Below are 17,596 nucleotides of genomic sequence, written 5' to 3'. Positions count from 1 at the left end.
CTAAGCCTCAATATCACTAAGTCTATACGCAGCACGATAATCTTCATTATAAATGCAGCGCCAAGTTTCAGCACTTGAGCTCCAAGATTTGACATCAAGCTAATCTTCCTCTGGAGCAGACCAACATTAAGAACAGACAAACAGTGTTGTTTAGAGGGAATTTAACCAAATTGGCATTCACTGCTGTTCTCTCATTGCCCATGCCTGCAGGCTTTGTTTTTCCACTCCACATGCAGCGACTGACGTTCAGAGAGATAATAAGAGGAATAATATCAAGCAGGACGGAGAAGCACAAGGGGAGACTCAACGCTTCTGCAGAGAGAAAAAAAAAGGTTGTTAAAATTCATAGGGTGAGAAAAAAAACAATCAACTGCAGAATACATTTCACAGTGTCAACTGTTTCAACGACACTGAAGGTCAGATGGTTTGCATGTACCAATGTTTTGTCACCAGAGCTAGTGAGACAATGTTACTTTGGAAACAGTGTGGACTATAGGCACTTCCATGACAAGCGTAAGGATGTTGTCCTTGTTTGGATCTCTCCTAGACAGCTGTCTGTGTGGGAAATGGTGAGCATCTGTAGCATCTATCTCTGGTGCAGTGAGTTTGATTGGAGCCAATTCATCCACTCTAGTCAGTGACCTAGTTATCCACAGCCTACTCTCAAGATTGCCAAGCATTCAATGCCTCAGTGATCCTCTCCAGGCGCTAGCTCTGACCTTTGATGCACAGAACTTGGTAATCATGTACCCACTGGAGAAGAGAGCTGTCTACAACCTCATGTGTCATTTGACTGTGATTGATAAACCTCATATCTTACAAAAGTCAAGTAAAGATTCAAGGTATTGCTTGTAATCTCAGGTTCGTATTTCATTAGGACAACCAATGGCAGATTCGCAAATAACTGACTTTGTTTAGTTGATTGGGGAAGTAGTTACTGTGACAACCAGAAGGGCACCCATACCCAGGCAAACTAGTTAATTCTCCTATATTCCTAAATTACTCCACAATCCACAGCAAACAAACACGCCCACACACACATATAGGTAACCACAACAAGCATGTGAACACACACACACAGTACTTGAAACCTATCAATTGCTCATTCCATTCTTTATCTTTATTTACTTTCCCTCTCTTTTACCAACCCCCAACTCACAACACACACGTACCCCACCCCCCAACCCTTGCTCTCCAGGGACACACTGTTTCAACATGGGCTGGGTGGCCCAGCGTACACGCCTGTGAGCCCCTCCCTGCAGCTGTGCACCTGGAGCAGCTTCCATTCCTGCATGGCAGTGAACCTCCACACCTGTTCACACCTGAGGCCCGCGCCTCCACACCTCCAGCCTCTCACCCACTTTTGTTGTATCCGTCAACTCGGTAGAGTAGCATAAACCCCGGTGAGCAGGTTGTAAAAAGAATCAACCCTGCGGTTGTGCTGTCACGAGGAATGGACTGTGTCCGTGCTTGTGGTTGCTTGTGTTGGTGTGGTGACAAAAATAGAAGTTGGTGTTCGATGCTGCACACTAATGTTACTGCAAAATACCAATATGACTAAATACTACTATTAATGTATGCAGGAATTTGTATTTTTTCCCCATCAGCATAATCACATTCAGCACGTTTAGCCAGGTTCTGGGTAACATGGCTACATTTATGTTTATTTTGGGGTTTATACAATTAGTTTGATATGATTGAGGTTCCAAGAACAGTTCACAGAGCTACAACTGGCTTGTTGTCTTCTGTCATCATTGATGGCAGTGTGGATCCTCTAATTTAACTTTTCATCATACCTCTGTTGATATTGGAAAGAAGTTCTCAATTGAACAGCCATTCTATAGGTTCTTAAATGTAATCTCAGTTTTCGGGATGAGGTATCTCTTTAATATCAAGACCTTATCGGAAAATCTTCAATGTGGTTTATTTTGAGTTTACCTTCTGAGCACCTGTCACGGACATCACATATGGGTGACGTAACACATGGTAAACATAGAACAAACGGCATTTACTAATGACACGACTCATGTAGATAGCATGGACCTGGGAGGTCTTGGAAGACCCTGGCCCTCCTGCTCTACCCCCCATGGTGGGTCCAGCTACCGCCTGTTGACAGGTATCGCACCATACCATCTGTTGCTCTCTCTCACTGGAGCTCTAACTCCGCTCACACATCTAATTGATTTAACAGGGGATGTCTCTGCATCTGTGGGGGGACGGGGGTGCTGAATTCCACACAAACAGCAAATTCTCTATGTTTTTTTCCCACAAAAATGTTTGCTCCATTATCTTGTTGAGCTCAGCTTGTTATAATTATCTGGGAGAACACCATTGCTCGAGAAACAAATTATAGAGCATTACAGAGCCATAAAGGAATGTTCCAACTAAGATGGATGTCCTCGATTTGAGTGTGTCAGCCATGTGCAGCTACGGGGAATGGTTGTATCTCTCCAATTTGGCATGACTCCTGAAGAGGTAAATCCAGAATAAGGGCCCTCTCTTTTCTGCTCAGCCCCTTGAAATAATAAACTTTCTCACACTGGCCTATTCCTGAGAGCACAATGTGCCGTATTAGCCAGGCCTGTCACTAGGAGAGCCCAATTAGAGGCCTATCCTGGCTGGGCCAGCCCCCAGGGTCTGCATCCTGCGTTGTGTTTGGGTAAGCCCGTTGCCTAGCACTGCCATATTCATTGCAGTTTTTAGAAAGACTTCAGCTTCTAAGACCCTGCTCTTCAATACCTACATTCGTGTTTGTTGTCTTTGTCTTGATATGTTGGTAGTTTGAGATTCAGGGGTGGTTCATGTTATCCTCTTCCTCATTCAGGAGCCTCACAGACAGGTGTTTTGATGTGTAATTGTTTGAAGTCAACTAAAAACCCCAGCTTAAACGTGTGATTTTTACTTCTGAATCTTTTCAGGTCCCTATTTTTTCCCAGTCTGCCTCCTGATGTATACTGGTCTCCTCATGCAGTGTGTGGGTATCAGACATGCACCTGATTGCTACCATGCTTGGCATCTGCCTTAGCAGGGGCCTGTTGTTTTAGAAGGAAATGTATCGGTGCAATAAGAAGTTGGAGGTATTCTGAGTGGTAGGTGGCATGTGGACTCGGTAAACAGTCACAATGAGACTGAAAAGAGAGGGCAGAAGAAAAGCCCTGACCTCTGGCAGTCTACTGAGGATGTGTTAGCCTTCCCCGGGCCCCAGCTAGCCTAGAGTGCGGAGGCTCCCCTGAGTATTTGAAAGCCTTTTGAGAGAAGCATCTTTAAAATGGCGCACGGCACGGCTCATGCTAAAAGGAATGTCACCCAGGAAACCAAATCAATGTTGAATGGTCACTAGGCTGTCGCTAGCCTCACCTTTTTCTCTGGCAGAGTTGGAGTCTCATCTGCAACCAAGTCCAGCCTTCTAGCAAAGATTGTTTTCATACAGTCAGTCAAATGTTGCACAATGATATACCAAAGCAACCAAGTCAAAACAGCTCATGGTACATCCATTCTGATAATGTAGGGCAAATAGATTTTAAATATATATTGTATACAATGACATATTATGTTAAAAACAATTACATACTATAAACACACACACATTGACCAAATGCCATGTGTTCATCCTAGCATAATGTGAAAATCCAATTGTTATTCTTGGCTCTACTCCACCAAGGATAACATTTCTTTATTTCAACATCTGCTTAACAGTCATGTCAGCTGGAAAAGTGAATTATCTCTAATTCCTCCAAATCTGCCAGTGCCCATGCATAATACTGACTTCAAATCAGGGGATATGAGAAAAATGCACAACCAAAGAGCATCGCCAGAATGTAGTTTCATTGCAACTGGCCCATAATTTGTGTCTGGTCTGGAATGAAACAAAGCTAATTCATTTGACCTAATCATGGTCAGGCAGGATGTGTTTATAGTGTGTAGAAAATAAACAGAAATAACAGATGGACACAGAGACAGGGGATCATTTCACCAAACTTAAACAATACATGCAACAGCTACATGGTTTCAAGAATATGTTCTTTTCGGACAATAAAACTGTTAAACAGCAATTGTTTCCAATAAAACTTCATAGATTTGCATTGGAGAGTAGAATTATACAATACAGCAAAGTTTTTTTCAACTGTGTATTGCCAGATTCATAGGCTTGGGAGCTCACTGTTGTGTTTGTGATTCTTATCAGGAGTGACAAGTCTTTGTCATGGCAATCTTTATGCTTCATCATTTCTACATGGTGATCTAACACAGACCAAAAAGAAAGTGATTGAAAATCACCAAAATAAGCAGGAGAGCTGGAGGATATGGGTATAAGTCCTTAGCTGCCGTTATCTGTTGTCAGGACTGCCTCTGAAAAGATACTATCTAGCTACAGCAAGTTTCCCCGGACTCAAGCAGGACTTTTTGTTATTTCATTGCTCCGCTGCAAAGACAGAAGAGGGCTTGTCGTAAACACCCTGCAGGTGAGTTTCACCACCACCTCCTACCAGAATCCACCTCTGTAGAAAGATATATCCTGCACAGTAGCTCCTTTCCTTGGTGAGTTCGGGGGTCACTCTTTTCCCACCAGGAAAGCCTTTTTCAACTCATATACGATGGATGCATTACGGCCTCTCAATGAGACCCTGAATGAGTGAGAAGGCTTTCTCCCTGCATTCCTGTGTGTTTCTGCTCTAACAGAGGCCTGTTGAATAAAAAATCAGCATCTCTATAAAACACTTTTTTTACTCACAATCCACTCACCACTCCATTTTGCCCCCTCAACACCCCCGCCCCCTACCCGGGTCCCTGAATCCTCCTACCCCCATCCCCCCTCAACCTTCTGTGAAGTTGGGAATCCATAGGAGGTTCATTTGAGATGCGAGCACAAGTGTGAGAACACAGGCCTTGGGAATTTTCCTTCCCTCACAGCTGAATAGAAGCACAGAAGGGCTCTGCGTCCCTCTGTCCAAACCGGACGTCTCAAGCCTTTTCTCAAGAACTCCTTCAGCATCTATACAGAGTGTAGTTCTCTGTCAAGCGAACAAAACACAGCTGACATTTGTGCAAAAATCCCAGTTGACTGCTTGATTGTAACAAACTTTATTGTGATGTAGACATTACTTGATTTAATTTGTGTTTTCCAGATCGTTTTGTATTTCCTTGTTTTAATATAATAATTATGATGGTTCTATCTTTGCATAGGAAAAAGGCTTGAAGGCTCAGCAGTGTGTGAGAGAAAAGACCGGATGCTTTTCCCATAGCTGTGGGTCTGCTTAGCTACTGCTTTTCACTAATGAAAGGATGTCATGGACGTCACATAGTTATGCCCAGTCGCTGCATTCAGTCCTGCCCTCATTTACACCCTTTTGGAATAAAACATCAAAGTCGGTCCCTGTCAGAACTGAATCACATAAAAAGAGGGCTTTATGGAAAAAAGTTTCTTTAAACTCATGGACTTGCTTTGAATGAGGACCTATTTTACCGTACATAATATGAATAATGCATTGTGTAATGTGGCTATTGAGATAATTTGTTGTAGTTTTAGAGGTTTAATTATTCATGGTGAAAACCCCATATGTAGATTTGAAGGAACTTTTTGCCTTTACTCATTCACAAAGAAGAACATTCTGTTGTGTATCGTCAAATACTCTTTACGTTTGTTGTGGTAAGAGCTGATCATCAGCCTTACTTTAGTTGATTTAGCATCATTTCAGATTTTCTGCCTCAAGTCTGTTTTTGTGAGAGTAATAGAGTAAAATAGTCTTCGATCAAGACAGAATTGTAGTAGAAATAAGCAGTGACTGAAATGACAATGTTCACAACATAATAAGGTTTTAAGTAGGATTTTGGTGTGAGGACCATTCGTTGTGTTTGAGATAAAGACTCCAGCAGAAGGGTGGCTTTGACTTCACACATTGTTCTACCTCTACCATAGAAGCTCATCATACAGCTTGTCCAGAAGGTTTCAAGCACACTATTCTCTCCCAAATTCTTAGTATTCCTCCTGCCACTGAAAACTTCTCATACCTGAAGCATACACCCAAGTGAGGTGTCTGTTTGTCCAGCTCAGAAAATGGCAAAACAGCTAGCTTCGTATACATGACAACCTGAATGCACTGCCTGGCCATAATGAATTTTATGTGCTTGTGATGTTATAATCCACATCACATTAGTCCTTTCAGCAAAGCATCACCATTTCCTTTAAACAAGTCAACAGTTAGAATGTGCACAGACATGCAGCACAGCTGGTTTGCTGAGGGGAAAAAGTGAGATGGAACATTGTTAAAGACTACTCCTACTTTCTTCGGTTCTTCGGTATTTGATTGAATTGTTTTGACAGTAACCCAGCCAACCCATATGCTTCACATAGAAATGTCAATCTAAAACGTGTTTTTTTGTGAGCAAATTAGTTTTTTTCTTGTGCCATCTTGGTATCCACTAGACATGAAAGATTATTTTGGGTAGCACATGCAAATTATTGTCAATAACAGCTTGTCCTATAATCAATAGCACCATATAATTGTGTTTACCTCCAAATGAGACTCTGCTGCCTGACTTGATTGGATCAATGTGGTGTAACTGATGTTCTCTCATCTCATTGAATATCATAATCATGGTTTTCTGGGAACAAAAGTCTCCAGAGATGTACTTGACACAAATCCAATTTCGCTAGGATGGGTTATTTGTCTTTCACTGTTGTTATGGTTAATTTATTCTTCAGAGGTAATCTTCAACTACTGTAATTCAAGTGCACTGAAGAGACAAATATCAATCAAATATTGTTTTATGAGGATATTTTCCCAATTCATTTGACTTCTGTTTAGATTGCATGGACAGGAATATAATTTTTCCGTTTTCAATTTACATGGCTATCATATATAGCCTACTACAGTTAGAGAATATGGAGTTATACACACTCAACACAAATATCAGGTTTAGCCACAATGAGGTTGGCTGGAACCATACATGGCTGTGTATATTTTGGGCTATCACTTTAATTAATGCTGAGCAGAAATTTGACAGCTGTGATGGCAATACAAAAACCAATCACAGGTGCGGTGTGGGGCAGAGGGGGAGTATTGGGAGTGTTTAACAGAAGAGGCCATGTGTAGAAATGAGCTGACAGGTGGTTGGTCTGATCCAGCGTCGGCCTGCCAAAATGGGTTAGCTTTAGGGATCGTCGAGGAAACACGGCAGCACTAATGAAAACGGCACTGCCTAAATTTACAATGCCCAACAACAGTTGAACCCAGACACTTTCTCAAGCTATCGAAGGCATTCTCATTCTTCCCTTAATGATAATGCATGAAATAATTAGGCTGAAAAAGAGTGAAATTCTTCCCCTGAAGAAAAATCTTTGCATGTTTGTAAAATTCTAAGCATTTTTCAAAATGGTCTTAAAATATGAAGTATAATAAATCACCCAAAAGGAGAGATTTTTGCTTCGTTTGCCTGTCTTGACACCCTGGGCTGTGACTGAGTGATTGCTTCTTTGCTTTTGCATGTTCTTTTCTCAGTGAAAGTCATTTCTTACACATCTTATCTTCCTCTACCCCGCTCTATTAAAAACATTACAGAGCAAGAACATACCGGTTGGTTTCTTGTGTGGATGAGTGTGTCATTGTCCTTTTTGTTTGCATATACTGCCATGTATTCCAGCAATATATTGACTCATAAACTGCTCCTGTGGAACATATGTGGAAATATTTAACCCCTACTTAACATCTTTACAAAAAAAGAAATAACTTGTTCTTCTCTTGTCTATCTCATTAGATGGAGGGTCTCCATGTATTGTTTGTGTCCACTGTCTTCTTTACAGTTTCCAGGTATAGTTTCCTGCAAAAGAATGCCAGACAGCCCCAGGTGCAATAGTGTTAACAGACTGGCTAAGGAAGGCAAACAAAAAAACAACAAAGAATGGCTAACCTTGATGACTGATGATCTCGTCAACAACGAAAAACGTTGTTTTTCCAACCTTATCACCCCTTGTCACACAACATATTATCAGGCACCTACTAAGACATACACATGTGTGCACCAGCACTCTCCAACCACAGTTGCCAACATACAATTTTGGGTTGAAGGATCTGACCCAACCCCTCCATAACAACACCTCTTCTACCTACAGATATGATTGTCTAGATGAAAGAGCAGGTCCACTTTATGGACCTGCGAATACAAATTGTCTCCTATTGTCTATCACATCACACATAGATGATGACATTATCATCATCTTCTGCCACAAGTGGTATATACACGGAATTCTCTTTTTAAAATAGTCATAATATGGCAAAGAAGCAAAGGGTTTTGGTATAGAGATAAGCTTGGGGAAAGTTATATGATCAACAAACTAACGATGGTGAGGAGACATACAGGATGGCTGGCTTTGATGTTTAGCTTTTTGGGGTCCTTTCTAGAATTCCAGTGAGAATGTCTGTCTTTCTCCCTGTCTTGCATTTTTCTCTCTCTCCATCAGTTTTTCTCTTTCTCTCTCTCCATCGTTTTCCCCATTCATCCCCTCAAGGTCTGGTGCCTCTGATGCACTACAAATTTTGCAGGATTGGAGGTCAGAGATCAAACTAGGCTAGCTCACACCTGCAAGGCATCAGCTTCAGTCAGGTCAAACCTGCTTTTCGTTTTTTTGTAGCAATAACATTAAGTCAAATGTCACAATACAAATGGATCCCCAAAAAAGAAAATACAACATAAAAAGTCAGTTTATAGCAAATGTCTTCATGCAGTATGTGACTTTCAGATGGGGATGCCTTGCTATGACATTTACTTGTTGTGCATGTACTTCTATCCCTACTAGTATCACACTACCTGCATGTTGCGGTAGATATCCTCAGTGTAACCTAAGATTCCATACCTGCCACCATGTTGCTGCCATACAAAAAGTTGTGCGTGCTGAGACTTGCTTCTCAGTTCTGCCATTCTGACACACACAAAGGCAGTGCTCATCCAGGCTTTGTGTTCAGGATTAGCACAGCAGAAATGCTGAAGCCACAATGAGTGCCACATTCAAATAGTTGCTTCCGTTTTTCCCACACACTCTCTCACATTTCCAGGCATGGTGTAAGTACTGTGATAATATCTGCAATTGTAACACATGCTTCAGAATGTCAGTCCCAGAACTAAGACAGAATGATTTGAAATGGCCCAGACAAAATGTGAAATGAGAAGACTGTGGTTTGCAGAAAACAATTAACAAATTATATCCACTTGTGGTAAAAATCTGGATTCGGAAGTAAATCATGCAGTGAGCCCTTGTCTAACAACGTCTAGGGGGTTTCTCATTGTAAACTCACAGGGTAGGGCAGAGGACTTCCAGGTGTTTCTCCCTGTTCTCCAACCAAAGAACAGCAAGAGCCGTCAAGTGCAATCAACACTGAACACTTCTGCCACAAGCCAGAGACTGCGAGAGCAGGGCCAGAGGCAGCTGGGGAGGATTAATGACTTGTTCCCTGCAGGTTTTTAAAGGAACAGGTTGATGTCAATTGTAGCTTACAGAGAAGGTTTGAATTTGTTCTAGTTAACTTTCTTGCCAAAGTCCTATTACCAAGCACCGTGTGCAGTTTGTGTTTGCAAAAACTGTATTGTTTAGGGGCTTGATGGAGATGGACCATGTTGAATCATCTTTCTTGATCTTTCATTCAACTTGTGTACTTGATGTGAGCCTGGGACGCCTGAAAAAACAAACTATTCATGAAAACAGATTCAACCTATTGGGTTTAACCACGCCATGAAACCACTGCTGTCGGGATTTAAGAAGACTGTTGTTTCTGCACCACACATGAACGTCATTTTAATGGATTATATTCAGTGCGTAATCCAAGTAAACCTTTCTCAGAAGAGTCTTAGCTTGGCTCTTCATTTTGTTGATGATAGTGGGAGAGAATACAGCTGTAAGGCTGCAGCAACTCTGGATGGTAGAAGCAGGGCCTGCCTGTGCCCATCTTCATATACACTTTGTCTATGTATCCATGTATCCTCTGTCTGTATCCATTTCACTCTTTCCTCACTCACTGCCTCGTTTTATTTGAGCTGTTTGCTTCTGGGGTTCCAATTGGATGCCTTTGAAGAATTTATCTTCTCTTCTCTATTGTGTAAAAACTACACGGCTTGACAGTTGCCTCACTAGAACGAGGGCCTTGGTTCTTTGTTCGTCTGCTGTATTGTGTCAGGGGATTTGCAGGTGCAAAAAGGAGGACTTTGCAAGTGAATAGGAAAAATTGCAAAGGAGGGGTATGCATGCATGTGTGTGTGTGTGTGTGTGCATGTGTGTGTGTGTGTGTGTCCATTTTTTGAATAAACAATCAAAGAGCAGAGATTGAGACTATCCAAGATGAGAGGCATGTCTGTGCAGATAAGACTCTAAATATACAATGCTTAAAGCAGGAGTTGTGGTATTGAATGGAACTATCAGCACCTAATATTTTCTCATCAGAAGTACATTGGTACAACATGATTTATTCGTCATCGGTTAAATATTTGAGAAGCAACTGCATGAACTAAGGTGAGGACATTTTGCTCAAACACCATAGACAACACTGCTGAAAGCCACGAAGGCCCCATTCTTCCACAGTACACTCAGTTTGTTTTCTACTAACTAATTCAATAAAAGCAACCAGAAAGAAACAAGTATGGGCCGATTCCCCAAGTGTATTTAGCGGTAAATTTCTTGGCTCAAAGATCTGACAGGAATCAAGTTTCTTATCTAAAATTGGTGTGTGATTTCAAATTTCCTCTCTGGGCTGGGCTGACTGAAAGTTTCAGATTTATTTTCAGAGCTCAACACTGAGTCATACTGGCAGTAGTGCCAGTAGCAATGTGTCACAAATACAGCTGCATAAACACACACACACACATATACACACACACTCACAAACACACATGCACACCTATGTGCTTTCTGTCTCTCACTTTCCTGCTGGCTTTGTTTTTGTTCATCCAAATATGCCTTGGTCTGCCTTCTGTAAGCCCATACAGCTCTGCTCGTGCTGACTGGGTTAGAGCATTCTTTCTCTGTCAGTGGTGTGTGGGAGGGAGAAAGCCAAGTTTTGCCAAATGGGGTAAAGGTGGGTCTTGGGCAGGAGACGTTGAGTTTAGATCTAGGCCCTCGACTGCTGGAATAATAGAATTCACAGCAAAGATACAGCTGGAATCGCTGGTGCAGATCACCTTACTGTGAAAGAGAGACTGATAGCAGCAGGAAAGCAAATGAACATGTGTCAGCCATCTGGAGAACTCACCCCAAACACGATGCATCCTCTGAACTGAAACAAAGGAGTCCTTTTAGTTTTTGCAAATATTTGTTCCTTTTTGTCTTGTTTCTCAACTGCACCTGCATGCCCAATATGTTTCATGTTGCCATAACTATATCTGAAATCAGTTATTTAATACCATTTATCTTGTTCTTCTAAGCCTTACACTACACATTCATGCTACAGGTTTGGAGAATATCAGTGTTTTAACTGGCACTGTGTTCCGGCTCTACAAATAATGGCAAAACATTTGTTGTTTCTTTAGAGGTGCCACTTCGTGCTGTATGTGGTTTGTCACATTATATACATACTTAATCTCACAGTTTGATTGCCAATTTGGGTAAATATACAGGATACAGTGGAACAAGCAAAGAGTCATACTCTGGTCCTTCCTCCTTTTTTTAGCATACTGTTTCCTCTCACACATTAGATTCATAAAAAGTAGCTTCCATATCACTCAAGGGAAAACCAAAGCATGCACACATCTGCAGATGGTATGTGAGTTGTTGAAATGGGTCCCTTTTGGAGTTAAATAAATGTTTACTTGCTAAATGATTGAGACCGTTAACCCACACCACGTATATCCCAACACTTAATTTGGACAAACTGCATTTGGAAGACAATAAAATAAAATGTCAACCCTTTTCCTTAGCATAAAGAGCAAAAGGTCCATATAGCATGTTGAATTAAAGTTCCTGGTGAGAGTACCAGACTACATGTTGAGACAAAGAAGATAATGGCGCCACAGCCTGCAGGCAACTATGAGTCATTGGTATTATTTTGGCATTGGGAGATGTGTTGGGTTTGAACCTCATTCTGTTTCATTTCTTTTGGCTAAAAGGTTCTGTCTGTCTGTGTCAAGTGCTGCTGCTATGTCACAAAGAGCTGTCAAAAACACCAGTGTTCTCAGCCATCTTCTTTCGATAACACCACTGGCCCCAAATTTCTCCATCCCTCATACTTTTAGACTAGTCTGGGTCAGGCAATGCATCTGCAAGTAAGAGACCCATCCAAAGTGTTCATCTTAATAGTGACTTTACAATTTATCATTCCAGCATGTAACTCATTCTGCATATTATTTGAACTCTTTGCTCTTTCAGGATTTATATAACTAAGTGAATTATATTAGCTACTGACAATAGCTAGGGACAATTGTGTATGGAACCACGTTTAGGTACTTACAAACTACGTTAAAGCAATTACATTATCATCTTACCGAAAACGATCAATAACACTATGATTTAACCCTGAAGAAAGGTCTGTTGTCTGGCTGGGGTGGTGGATATCTCTAAGTCATTTTCCTTTAATCAGCTGTCTGTGGGCTCTTTAATTAATATGGACCCTGAGCGCTGACATTTCCATGCCTCATTAACGAGACACAGACTACTTTATGGAGACAGAGAGGACTACATGGGTGTAGAAGGAAATGAACATGTATCACTAGAGTTCCATCACACTGGACAAGAATAGCAGCAGTTTTCTTAAATGTTCTGATTATCTGATGAAATCTGATGTGTAGTATTTACCTGACAGCATATAATAAAATAGCATGATCAGATTAAAACAATTTGCAACACTATGCCATCAAGCCCCTGCAACATTCTCAGCTGAAACTGAATGAGTATTTTGATAATTACACCATAGTGTGTACACTATACATATTTTTATATGTAAAGATCTACTTACAAAAGTAATATTTTCACTCGATTGGCTGAGGCTAGTGATAGTCTCTAAACTTTGATCAAGCAATTGGAACATAGTGTTGGCTACAAGAACAGTTAATTGATTAGAATTTACAGTCTATATGTGCCAAAAGGTCATATGTGTCACAGTCAATCCCATGGGCTGATAAAATAACATTAGATCATATTTGGATTTTGGGTTAATGACTTGAGTCCAGCCTCTTTATTTAGCAGCCCAGACTATCGCTGTAAAGGTATTTGTCCCTACAGGAGAAAACCAGCAGCATCAGCAAAGAATGTGAGCTATGATGTCATTGGGATGAAACATCAAGAACAGACCGTTCTGTATGATGATTCCAAATCAGTCTCCCGATCACACAAACAGCTTTGAAAAGCCCTGTTCTACACCATCGCCAGAGCATTAAATCTGCAAAATAATTCCTGGCTGACGATTATTGGCTTGCAGCTGAAATAACTCTAGCTCTTGCTGCGGCCATTGTGACAGGATGCCACAAAAGGAAGGGTAAGACTGAGACCCTGCAGCTGTGCACACAGGACGACACTACGGGACGCTAGTAAAGTTCAACAGCCAAGCCGGAGAAACAAAGAAATAAAAGGGCTCCAAAGAATGTCAGACCTATTGCTTATTTTCCAATGCCAAAGTCCCAGATGTTGGTGACGTTCAACTTTATGTGGAAACAAACATATTGTTGGGTTAACAGGCTGTGGATCACACTGAAACTGATCTGCATTCCCCCAGGTGTCTCCTTCCTTGTTGAGAGACATGTTATTGTGTCATCACTCTGTGTTTCCATTAGTCAGTAGTGGATGTGGAAGATGAAATATCAGGGAAACCATGACTGCCTATGAATGAGGCTCTCAACCAATCTCTGGTCTTGTACTTGAACGCTTTAGCAGACAAAAAGTCCCATACAGCAATCAAAGAGATAGATACATTTCTATCAAATGTAATGCATTATTCAACCAACACCAACATGCACTCATACAGCTCTACCTTATTGTGTCAATCACAGCTTCAGCTTTACTTATCTGTCGTTGTATCATAGACAATACTTATAGACTCATAGACACAATTGTCACATACCCGGACACATGGAGTTTTTACAAACACATTCAAATGAATTTATAATGAGAGTACAATCTATCATTTTGTCTTCACAGTTTTCTATTATTCAATATGTATGGTTAGTTTTTAGAATCAGATCTGGAATTGCAAATCCTAGCAGAAGCAGAAGATTATTATTCCCTAGAGTGCGGTTCAGTATATTGCAGCACAGATACCCCTGAGGATTTTTTTTTTCTGTGAAATGCTTCTGTGTCATTTTCTCTGGTGCATAGTCATTTCCTCTTTCACATAATGTGAGAAAGGGTTATTGCCATTGTCTCATTTACCATTACAGGCTACATCCACAATTTACAGCTTGCAATATAGAGTATCTGTGTGATGAATAAATAATTAGAGACAACTTTGACAACCAATGCACATGACAAACATGTGCATTGTACTGTATATGTCGATCATTTTGAGTCCATCTGCCAAGCTAAGATGCGAATGACTTCTGCTCAATGATAACACCAACATAATATCCAAGTCCATTCAAAAATATATATTATTGTTACTTTATATGTGGATTTTAGGAAGTAAGAAATACAAAAAACAGCTGTTATAATAACTGACTCTTGTGCTGTACATCTTCTATTAACAAAACCTTGTGGTCTAATTGAACCAGAGCTTTTTTTTTACAAAACTCCTGTCAAACATCATTCAAAATGGCAATTCTTTTCTGGGGTGGCTACGCATTTACCTCATGGTCGTTCAGTTGGATGTGCAGTGTCATTCATTCTGACCATGCTAGGACTAATTATACTAACAGTATATTCACATCCCTTCTGGTTTAGTGCATGTCTAGAATTAAACAGTGTGAATAATTCTCACAGAATTGATGTCTGGGTTTTTGAAAAAAGACTCACCTTCACCGCCTTGAATGTGAAAGTGTTTTTTATAATGAGGGTTTAGGCATTCTAGCCCATTCCTCTGTGTGTGGAAGGCTCTGCCAATTTGCAGGCTTCCTGCATTGATATTGTTCCTGTCTATATCCGAGTAATTCTGTGCAGTGCCTGAACTCTACACATCACTGGCAAATAGATTTTGGAATTCACTCTCACACCTTATTATCAATGACAGTGATGCTGAGCACACTGTATTCATTTAAGATGTCTGTCATTAACATAAATCCTTTGAGACCAATCTCATTTGGGCTTTGTGGTAGCCATGACAAAGATTCACAGTATCAAGGATGGGAACATGAGATCATTCAGCTGAAAGAGGCTCCAAAACTCCCATCTTAAAACATAGCATTACTTTGTAGACTGCTGTATAACAACAAGCATACTGTAATATGGTTCAAGACTAAATTCACTGCAAAGTCTGTGGAATGAATCAATCAACAATATAGCCTACCTTCCAAAACACTGTGCAGATTCACATGCTCTCAGTCAAAACTTTGACTGCTGTGGGACTTGCTTTACCACCTCTGATCCCTCTCTTGATCCACCATGATGGAAGTGTCTGCTCAGATGGACGTGTTGGCAAGATTTGTTGCCAGTGGGACCAGACTTGGATCCTCCACAGTTAAAAGAATGGATGTCCATACATTGTTAGGCTTTGAAAAAACATGAAACAATCCAATATATCTCTCTACAATTCGTGTAATATTTAGAGAGAAATTTGATTGTTAAGACAAACACTGCCTTTTACAGTACGGTATAATTAAGGAATCTCAAGATTTTAATACACAAGTACCAAAGGGGATAGTCGTTGTTTGTCCTTAGGAACTTGCAATACGAATTGCAAACAAACATAATTACAGTCACCTGTCAACTGTTTAGGATTAAGTTGATGAATTTTTCATGAAGTCCATGTGAGCAGGGATAATCTCATTAAACACTGTGTGGAAGAGAGATAAATGAACATATTTATTTCAGTTGGTACAGAAATCACAGGAGGGGGTGTGCTTCTCAGACAACCTTGACAAATCCATCTGGAATATGTCAGAAAATGTCCTGTCACTTTAGCAAATTTAGACAACTCCCTGATTAATTCTTGCAGCCTAATTGTCACACATGGCCACAGGTAGGGGCAGCAGTGTTTCTACTGCAGCATCATGTCCTTTCCTTAAAATGGCTTTGAAAAGCCTGTATACAACTGTGTTCACGACTCAGCTCACAAAACGTGTCACATTTCCTAATTAGTTCGCAAATCCTGCAAAATAACTTAAATGACACTTAAAACATACCCACAACTTGTAAGGGAGAAATTGTGCAAATCATGGTTGAAATTGATTTTGTTCAACTAACAACAGTGGGTCCAATTTAACAAATAAATTATGTTTCCTGCACTCATTAGTTTTCCCCATGCACACAAATCACAATGTGGAAATCCCCCCAAGCAAAAGAGCCAAGGCTGAGAATGTCAACAAACCTGTATACTTAAAGAGGCCATCATTGCAAGTTTAGATTTATATGAAGTAAATGATCAACAGATGATTTAAATACTGTCTTTTTGAAGACTTTCTTTACATATTTATTTCACATTTGGACTCTCTTGGACAATCTGAACAGCCAGGCAGGCATACAGGAAAGTTCATGTTACATTATTTTCATCCCAACCTTAAGTGTGATTAAATCCAAAACTCCAAACAAAATACACACATACGTGTAGCTGCAATTTACTTTTGCTGCTTCTTCCGTAAATAGAGGTAAATATTTTTCTTGATCGGAAAGATTGCTGTGTAGTGATTAATTACAATGATTGGTTTATCTGTTACCACAGTTGTTTTATCTTTTGTTGTCTCTTGTATGACCCTAGTCCTTTCTACTGGCCCATTGCTCTTTATCAGCTCTTGTCAAGGTGGCACAAATGCTGACCCAACCTTGCCACAACTACAATGACATATAAGGTTGTTTAGAGAAACTCCCATGTTGGACCTCTGTGAAGGCATGGATCTTACAGCCTAGGCGTAATAGGCCAATACAAACACTATCAAAATCCTCCTGCCAATACGGAATGGAAAAGCCAAAATTCAAAGGAAATCACAAGACCCAAGGGTGAGCTTTATTGATCCTCCGTTTAATTTCAGGTGCTAATAGTTACATGGTTGATTGTGTTTGATTTGTTTGAACCAATCTGAAAGTCAATGAGTAGGACATCTCAATAGCTCATCACCCCTCCCCTATTTATTTTTAGAAATAAATCGTTCAACAAATCCCTGCGTCTACCACTGCTTCCAACTGCCTATTTGGGTAAACTGACCACAGGAGCAAGGCAGCCCCTACACCAGCTGTGTTTGAGGCAGGGGCCAGCATCCGGCACTTCAAAAGCCATTCTTTTCACACTGGGGTGGCAACCTTTCATGTGTAAGCTGTTACATCAATGTAAAAATGCTGCTTTTCAATGGCCATCAGTGAAGAGTGGATCTGAGCTGTGACCGATGAAATGACTGCATTGCTATGTCACCAGCAATTTAGGTTCAGACTGTAATTCCTATTGCATGACTGTCAAGAAGCTATGTAAATACTATATTTTTTTCTGAAATGGTCTCCAAGATGTGTTTATGACCACACACATAGCAGTTCTATCATATCTGGATT

The sequence above is a fragment of the Osmerus eperlanus genome, chromosome 5 (genome assembly GCF_963692335.1).
Source record: "Osmerus eperlanus chromosome 5, fOsmEpe2.1, whole genome shotgun sequence".
NCBI lineage: Eukaryota > Metazoa > Chordata > Actinopteri > Osmeriformes > Osmeridae > Osmerus > Osmerus eperlanus.
Note: the sequence above shows the minus strand (reverse complement) of the source record.